Source organism: Solea solea, chromosome 12 (assembly GCF_958295425.1).
Source record: "Solea solea chromosome 12, fSolSol10.1, whole genome shotgun sequence".
In the NCBI taxonomy this organism is placed as follows: domain Eukaryota; kingdom Metazoa; phylum Chordata; class Actinopteri; order Pleuronectiformes; family Soleidae; genus Solea; species Solea solea.
In genome coordinates, this window is record NC_081145.1 from 4,390,126 (window position 1) to 4,400,056 (window position 9,931).

Genomic DNA, 9,931 nt, shown 5'->3' on the forward strand with positions numbered 1-9,931 from the left:
AAACACCAAGGGTTTTGGCTGCCAGTAGAGCTCCGGTAACTGATGTCACACAACTGAGGTAATGAGCAAACACTAGGCATCAGTGAAGAAGAAGAAGACATCTCTGACGGAACCAGACTCAGAGACGTGCAGCATCTGCCTCCACCGGTTGGGGTGAAAGGAAAAATGGGGGACAGAGAGGGGGGAGAGAAAGGACAAGAGGGAGGTGAGGTAGAGATAAAAGAGAGAGACCAGGAGCAGATACACACACATTTTTATCAAGTAATAAGTTTAGACAAAGTCAGTGATGACATGTTTATCGATGTACAATGTCATTTATATGTGCAGCAGCAGCAGAAAATGTTACTGATATCAACTTTAATTACAGCACAATGATAATGGTGATGATATTTATGATAAGAATGATAATAATACCCTCAAACATAGATCTGGATCCTGCTACCTGCAAGATGAGGACACAGAAAGACAGAGGAAAGGAAGGAAAGACACAAACTAAACAAGGGAGAGAAAGAACAAGGTTAAAAATGTGTCTATGATGGTGAATATGACTATTTTACCTTTAGATGGAGGCAAACACATGACACGTCCACAGTATGAGCAGGGGTGGAGGGGAACAGGCAGGGGCTGCAGGAGTCCAGGAGTGAAGGTTCCCCTACACTGCTGTGAATCTGGATGCCAACTTCAGAGTAACTACAACATAAATATCTTGTTTATTTGACGTGCTTTTATTGTGATGTGTAAGCATTCTCTGAGGCTGTAATGCTGCAGGTTTGGAATAATCCATCTGTTTCCATACTCATGAAAAGCACTCAGGGGTTTTGTAAGAATTAAATATATTCAGTTTGTCAGGTTCTGATTTTTTTTTTTGCTTGATCTCTGCAGATTTAAAGTGCACATCGCTCTCTTAAAGCTTGAAACCGGCACCAAGCTTTTATAGCCAACATGGCAACCAGAGCTCTATAGTGAAGGGGGAATATGCAGTGGGATGAAGTCCATTATATTAATGTGTTCCATAAAAGACAAACTATTTAATGGCGGAGGGATCATTTTTGACGAGTAGTAATTTGGCCTGATCGTATTTTACATGCACGGATGTCCTCGGTACCCTTTCACGCTACAGGCTTCATTTACACAAAGTGTATGCAAATGGTTATTTAGTCAAGCACGTGTGTGTGTGTGTGTGAAAGAGAGAGAGATAAGTGAGGCAGATTGATCAGAGATGTATTACTCCCCTGCGGCTGTTGTAAGAGAGACACTATTATGCAGATGAACAGGTTAAATGTAGTTGGACACAACCCAGCATGTCATTAGATCTATAATAGCAGCAGCAGGTCCTTAATGTTAGGGCTGCTATTTCAGTGTCTTTCTCCCTTTTGTTCGCTGAACAATCCTGAACCATCACATTCACAAGCTGGCGGAACCTATCAGTCACTATCAGATCTCTATCCATCAGGAGAGAGGACAAAATAATAATAATATCCATCCATCTATCCATCCCACAAGCACTCCTGATATTGGCATGATCGGCATAAGGAAAATATTAATATAGGGTCCAATATCATGCATCCATATAAGATAATAATAATAAAAAGATTCAATTAAAAAATACATTGAGCAATATTTTACTTGATAAACTTGATACATGACACATCACATACACTAACATGTATAAATAGGTAATAAAGAAGCACCTTTCAAAATCATGTCCATAATATACATTGCCTTATGGATTTATGGTCTTAATTTTCAAACTTGGAAAACCTTTCCAAGAAAAAATTAGAGAAACAAATAAAAGGTATTGGGCAAATGCTAAAATTACAATTGCAAAATTACAATAACAGTTACTCGTGAGAGTCTTTAATGAGAGTCGTAGCATAATAACTGGATCATAGTGCATTTACAGTGGTTAGCATATCAGTTTATTTTATCTTTAACTTTAAACAGTAACAAATGACTACTATATTTGTATTCTTTCATGTTTTTGTTTTTTTTTACTCCATCAATATTCTACTTTCCCCCGTTTTCTATAAAATATGCTCACTAAGTGTCTTTTATTCCAACCCCAAAATAAAAGCCAATTACCTCTGGCTCGTCCTGATGCCACTGGACATCTGGTGAAGTGTAGAAGTCATAAATAAAGCAGTCTGTACCTGTTTGTAATGAGGAGCGCCGAGCACCACAGCAAAACCCATTAACCCTATTACCCAATTATCTCAATGATAGGTGATAATCGCACACGCCATCACCACGATAATGCTGCAGCCTTGCCTCTGCAGGAGTCATTTAGCTGACCTGAATAAAGCCATTCATGCCCCCATTTGCTTTGTACTGTTGGCACAGGCACACGTGCGAACACACACATTACGGAGACGCGCTGTTCCGCCGTTAGCCCGCTGTTAATTGGCTATTTTGACAGTTCATTCCGTGCCATGTTTTCCTTTCCCAATCACTCGGGGTAGGATCTTGGTGGATGAAGCTCTCACATTCGTTGGCGGAGGAAACAGAGCTGTTAGCGCAGGGTCACGACCTCCCCACCTGTCATGTGAGAGGGCTGTTTGTGTGTCCGTGTGACATATGAGCAGCATGTCACCGCGGTCGACATGGGCTGATGTGTTGTTTTTTGCCGCTCCGCTCCGCTCTGTACATCTGTTCGCAAACGCATGCTCGTCTAACCCCCAATAAATAGAGCTGCGTTAGCCTGTCAGGGGAAATAAGAGTTTGTTTGAAAATGACAGCAGAAACTAAACAGTGATACAGATCAGATCCGTGTCCTTTAATCAGCGGTAATAGCCCTAGGTCTCCATGAATCTCACGCCAAGAATGTGCCTCAGCACAGGGAATCCTCCTTCCTACATGATTATCCATCTCCTCTTTCTGTTCCCGCCCCCCTCGTATTCATCTCACCTCCTACGAGTCGTGGCGTTCAACCCAGTGATGATGGACATCCCAGCCACAGATCACTGTTGACCCAGTCTAAAAATAAGACGTTAGACTCCAAACCTCATACCCAGCGCATGCCTGACATGCATGAAGCAGCAGCAGCGCTGGATTATTGTGTGTGTGCTTCACTGTGAGAGGCTCCAGAGGTCACTGGTCAGGTCATGTGTACAGACATATCTATGCCAGGTAAAAGAGATGTCCAACGAAGGACAAAGGCTCCTGTGTCCACTCGTCGTCTCCCATGTGGTCTAGTGTCACCTGCCTCCCCCTCCTTGCCATTTCTCTTCCCAGTCACTCCCTCTTACCCCCAAAATGGTGGTAATACAGCCAGGGGCTATTCTTAGCTTCTGTGTCAGGCCTGTCTCTGGGGAGCAGACGAGGCGTCTTTGTTACACTACATGCAAACACACTCAGGTGTCTCAGCATGTCTCCATTTGATCCTTATTAAACACCTTCACTCCGATTAATCCAGTTAGAAGAAGTACAAGATCATGTTTCACCACAAGTGAAACTCAGTAAAGTGTGGCATGCAGATGGGGTTACTTCAGCAGGCCGCCTGCAGTTGACACGGCGCTGGTGACAGCCTCGGCACTTTTATTTTACGAAATAAAAGCAGTATTTACTAGGGATGGCACAATATCACTAGCTACATTTGCTACAACCCACACTCGCCTATACCCATTAATAAAAGCCCCCCTCATACACAAACTACCCTCCATGTGCACTCACACTCAGTGTAACAAAGCCTCAAAGAGAGACATATAATGAAAACAAAAAAGTAAAGTGAAAGCCTCGCACAATTACTGTACTGCTATGCTATTATGAGCAATAAATCTATTTGTTACCACCCGCTGCCTGAAGCACATTTACTTCATTTTCAGCTACAGTGCTTTTGCTTTTGCTGATTTATATGTTAGTGTTTACAGACTGTGTGTAATGAAGCAGGAATATATCACATTTACATTTTTAACCGTCCTATATCCGATCCAGTGATTTGGATCAGTTTTGGACCAATGCCGATACTGAGTATGATTTTGGCTCATCCTTAATTTATACACTGTATTCTAGGTAAAAAAAAGGGCTACTGTAGACACATGAGATTGCATATAAGTGCATATAAAACCAATTCATTTTTATTTTTAAGAAATTATACATTAAAACAAACCTACTCATGGCAGGTTTATTCAATTTCTGCAAATAAATCCTCTAATTGTTATGTACTGGATCTTTTAACTCTGAACGTATGATTTCCTGGTCGTACATTTTTATTATATTATTATAATGACATAGAATTTGCAATTGCATAGATTTTATAACAGGTGATGTGTAGGTATTATTAGGATGTGTAGTAAAATTTTTGAACTAAAGTTATTTTAGTAGCGTGTGTTTTTAACATTTTCAGTCGATAACATTGAATTACCCTTTGCTTATATAAATATTATAAGTTTGATTCCACAGTTGGGAAATATTTCTGTTTAAAACCATAAGTTATGTTTTTTCAACTTTAACACAAGAGCAAGAATCAAGTATTTTCTCATCTGATGTTAATCATGATAAATAGTAATATAGACCACTATAAGAAAAATTAAAAAAATACCCTTTTGACTGTATTTTTGACTGACAGCCAGAAAAAGTTTAAATGTTATGTATTTCTCATTATAACTTTGTAAATTCTGTTTTTAAAAAGGTGCTACATAAATAGTCATTCTCAAAGTGCTTTTACACAGCAGATGAAACAAAAAATGAACGTACAGTCATAATGGTAATAACGGATTCAAATGAATAATGCAATTCAAATAAAAAATTAATAAAAAAACAAGGCCACAAGAATGTCAGTCTATAAAACTGGATTTTACAAGTTGATTTCAAAGACTTCTTACTTTTCCTATAAACTCTGTGCTGACAAGAGGAAGCTATATGACCCTCAGCATGTGAGGCACTATCATAAAAAGTGATATGACTGTCTTTGTTTTCAGTCATGATAGTTCCAACCTCTCCTTTAGCTCGCTGCCGGTAACTCAATCGTTCCTGTAGACAGGAATCTGTGTCAATCTAATACACTCCCTGTGACAAATGGATTCTTCCCATTATAGGCTACACGAGGATAAGTGGGCTTATGCTGGTTAGTGAGGCAGCAGCACCTGGCGTTAGGTGGCAGTTGTGAGTGTACGTGTGTGGGTGCACATGGCCGGGTGAGGACAACAGTTGAGACTGTTGGAAATCCAGATCGGAGCGTCTGGAGCACGTAGCGACAAGGGCATTGCCTTTCAGACCACACGCAGGGTCGGCACTCAACTAAAGAGGGTAGAAAATCCTGCCAATGAGTCTGTGTGTGGCAGGGATGGGACACGAGGAGCAAGTTCCGAGTTGCTCCCCAGTGCAGCTGTTCTGACCGGGTCAGGGCCAAGCACATGATCCTCCTTGCAGAAATACTGGACTTTCTCCAGGAAGATCTCTCAAACCCTTTTGGAACTTACATGTGCTCGAGTACTGTTTATTATTTTTATTTTAATGTCCCGAGTTTAGCATTTAGGAGGGTTTCACTCATGATCTACCACTTTATCCTCCACATAAGGGTCACAGGTCTCTGCAGCCAATCCCAGCTGACACAGAGCAGACGGTGGGGAACCCTGGACAAACCTCCAGTCCTTCACAGTGACGAAAAAACATTCATTATCCCGTTCACACCTTTGGTCAATTTTGAGTGTTCAGTTAACCTCTCTAACCAATGTTTTTGGACTGAGGGCCACACGGTTGGTTTAGTGGTTAGCACAAGAAGACCTGGGATCGCGACCAGGTTGGAACGAGGGCCTTTCTGCATGGAGTTTGCATATTCTCCCCGTGTGTGTGTGAGTTTTCTCCAGGTTAGATCACAACACCAAACACTGGATCACAACATTAATGGCTGTGAATGTCCACAGTCCTAAAAATTCTCCATCATCTAATCAAAAAGAGAAGAGACGAGAAAATAAGCAGCAGGATAATGAACTCAGAGGCAGTAAATGTTTATAGAGGAAGCGTGAGCGCAATTGTTTATGTTATGTAACTGCAGTCTTTTATTTTCCCATTAGTGTTTTCACGGATTTATTGAATTGAATCCATTTTCAATGATCGTCTGTATAGTTGGTGTAAAATCATGAGGACATGGGTCAATGTGCAACTGCATGTACTGGCATGAAGACTGAAGAGAGAAGACATTTTCTTATGTATCTGATCTATCGCTGATCCCAGTTAACAGCTGACGGCCAGAAGGTGATTTGGTGAGCGGGACTGAATCTACCACACTTGGTTGAGCGGTTACGTAAAAGAGAGCGTGCAGACGTTCATTCTGCAGCAGCAGCGCTCTCCTGCCACGTTTCTGGTGGCGGTTAATCACCTCCCATGAGTCTGCTTCTGTTTTACTGCCCAGACTGTGGGGAGAGGGTGGGAGGCGGGGGGAGTAATGGCACCTGGAGGGGGATCGTAGAAGTCCTGGAACACAGAGCGGGGGAGATAAAACAGGACTGTAAGTAGAGGGTGGCAGGAATGATGCACTGATGCAACATGGGAGAAAACATTTTTTTTTGACATGGGTAAAAAGTGACAGAGGTTATGGTCTGGAACATTGTGTCAGGCCTTCAGGCTGTTGGACTTCTGCTCACGATTGTGCTGTTCAACAGATGTCTAATTATTATTATGGAGTATTATTTATATGGATGTGTGTGACAGAGTTTACTGGTTTCTCTACGTGTACAAAAGTCCACAGTCAAGTTTAGGGTCACATTCACTCCCACTAATCACAGTCAAAGCCATTCATGTCACAACCGAACAAGGACTTGAACCCAATAGCACGACTCAGAGACAACTTCCAAAAATATTCCAATTTATTGGACAAAGTAACAAATAAAAATCACTCTCAAAGGGAGGAAAAGTATCAACAGAAAATCACTCTATCGAGGAATCACTAGATAAGCAAAAGGCCAAAGTAACAAATTATAATCGCTCACTGGGAGGAGACAAAAGGTCTGGGCAAGGTGCCAAATCAAAATCACTCTTCACGAGGAAAAAACTCTGATGGCTCAAAAAGGGACAAAACAAAGTAGCAACTAAGAAAAGCAAAAACCTTACAAACAATTGACGTGGCATGGATTGGCGTGGGTTCTCTGGCATGACAGACAAGACGAACTGACGCAGGGCAGAGGGAAGCACAGGCTATGTGTAACTCAAAGTAAATGGGGAACAGGTGGAAACAATCAGGGCGGGGAAGATAATCAGACTGGCGGGAAAACTACAGGGGAAGGGCAAGTTATCTGAAACAAGAGGAAAGAGAGATTTCAAAATAAAACAGGAAGTCACAAAACAAATAGAAGGCAAAACTAAACATAACTTAACACAACTTTCTGGATATGACAGTACCCCCCCCTCTAGGGACGGCACCTGACGGCCCAGATAACTGAGGGTGGCGTCTGTAAAAGTCTGTGATGAGGTCAGGATCCACAATAAAGCTAGCAGGAACCCATGATCGTTCCTCTGGACCGTAGCCCTCCCAATCCACCAGGAACTGCCTGCCCCGGCCCCTGTTGCGCACAGCCAGCAGAGCCTTGACTGAGTAGACAGGGCCGCCGTCGACCATCTGGGGAGGTGGAGGGGGTGCGGCTGCGGGCACCATGAGGCTTTCCTTAACCGGTTTCACCCGGCTGACGTGGAAGGTGGGGTGGACTCTCATGGACCGGGGCAAACGCAGACGGACAGCGGAAGGGCCGATGACCTTGGACACTGGGAAAGGCCCCACGAACCGTGGAGCCAACTTCCTGGAGGCGACTTGGAGAGGCAAATCCCGTGTAGAGAGCCAGACCTTCTGGCCAGGCTTGTATACAGGAGCAGGTAGGCGCCTCCGATCAGCAGCCCTCTTCATGCGGTCCACACTGCGTAGGAGTGCCTTACGGGCGGCTGCCCAGATGCGGTGGCATCGCCGGACCATGGCATGGGCCGACGGGACGATGATCTCCTTTTCTGTCTCGGAGAAGACAGGGGGCTGGTAGCCGAAGACGCACTGGAATGGAGACATGCCAGTTGCCGAGGTGAGAAGAGAGTTGTGGGCATATTCCACCCACACCAGCTTCTTGCTCCAGGAAGCCGGATTCTGCGACACCAGGCATCGAAGACAGGTCTCTAACTCCTGGTTGAGACGTTCCGTCTGGCCGTTGGCTTCTGGGTGATAACCAGAGGTGAGGCTGACGGTGGCTCCGATGAGCTTGCAGAACTCTTTCCAGAACCTGGATATGAACTGGGGCCCCCGGTCTGAAACAATGTCTTTGGGAAAACCATGAATACGAAATACTTGAGTCATCATAATCTCTGCCGTTCTTTTGGCAGATGGAAGCTTGGGTAATGCTATGAAATGAGTCATTTTAGAAAACCTGTCTACCACTGTGAGCACAGTGGTGTTTCCTTCAGAGACCGGGAGCCCCGTGACGAAGTCGAGTGAGATCTCAGCCCATGGACGAGTGGGAACAGGGAGTGGCTGCAGCAACCCCATCTGCGCTCTGGAGGAGGTCTTGTTGCGGGCACAGATGGAACACGCCTCCACATACTCCCGAACCTCCCTCTCCATGGAGGGCCACCAAAACCTCTGGGAAATGACGTACATGGTCCTCTTAACTCCTGGATGGCAGGTGAGCAGTCCGGTGTGAGCCCAATGGATCACCTGTGGACGCATAACAACAGGGACAAACAAGCGATTCTCCGGACAACCACTAGGTGTCGGATTCTCACCATTAGCCTGCTTCACCTGAGATTCTATCTGCCAACTCACCGCTCCTACCACACGGTTCAGTGGTAGGATGGGCTCCGGTTCCTTGGCAGTAGGCTCGGGGTCAAACAGACGGGACAAGGCATCGGGCTTGGTGTTCTGGGACCCCGGCCTATAAGACAAAACAAAGTTAAATCTGTTAAAAAAAAAATGTCCATCTGGCTTGGCGAGAGTTCAGTCTCTTTGCTTTGCGAATATATTCCAGATTCTTATGATCTGTCCATACAATGAATGGGTGCTGTGCGCCCTCTAACCAATGTCTCCACTCTTCCAAAGCTTTTTTCACTGCTAATAACTCACGGTTCCCAACATCGTAGTTTCTCTCTGCCGGCGAGAGTTTATGAGACAGGAAGGCGCAGGGATGAAGCTTGTTGTCCTTCTCAGAGTGCTGGGAGAGTACTGCCCCCACTCCATTATTGGAGGCATCCACCTCCACCACAAACTGCCGGCTGGGATCAGGAACTGTGAGAATGGGGGCAGTAGTGAATCGCACTTTGAGCTGCTGGAAGGCCTCCTCAGCTTGAGGGGACCACAAAAAGGGAGACTGAGGAGAGGTAAGTGCATGTAGAGGTGCAGCTGTGGCACTGAAGTTTCGGATAAACCTCCTGTAAAAGTTAGCAAATCCTAAGAATTGTTGAACCTTTTTGCGGCTATCAGGTGTTGGCCACTGAGCCACAGCGCTAACTTTAGCCGGATCCATTTGCACCTTTCCAGGGGCTATGATAAAGCCAAGGAAAGATACAGTGTCGGCATGGAATTCGCTCTTTTCTGTCTTGACATATAATTGGTTCTCCAGCAGTCGCTGGAGAACCTGCCGTACATGATGCACATGAGAGTCTAAATCTGGGGAGAAGATCAATATGTCATCTAAATACACGAACACAAAGTGGTTCAGGAAGTCTCTCAGTACATCGTTGATCATTGCTTGGAAGACAGCAGGAGCATTGGTCAACCCAAACGGCATGACTAGGTACTCGTAATGACCACTAGGAGTGTTAAAGCCTGTTTTCCATTCATCCCCCTCTCTGATCCTAACCAGATGATAGGCGTTTCTGAGGTCTAATTTAGTGAAAACCTTAGCTTGCTGAAGCTGATCAAAAGCTGATGACATTAGTGGCAGAGGGTACCGATTCTTAACAGTTATGTCATTAAGTGGTGCATAGTCTATACATGGTCGGAGTGTCCCATCTTTCTTTCCCA

The 9,931-nt window shown here is 44.4% G+C and overlaps 1 long non-coding RNA gene across 1 annotated transcript; it reads right to left on the bottom strand.

Moving 5' to 3' along the window:
* Positions 1 to 343: 343 nt before the first annotated feature.
* LOC131470641 (uncharacterized) lies at positions 344 to 2,282 on the bottom strand. Its single transcript, XR_009241907.1, has 3 exons — positions 2,083 to 2,282; positions 558 to 690; positions 344 to 492 (listed from the first exon to the last, which is right to left on the bottom strand). It is a non-coding gene; the product is annotated as an uncharacterized LOC131470641 (long non-coding RNA).
* Between the last annotated feature and the right edge of the window lie 7,649 nt (positions 2,283 to 9,931).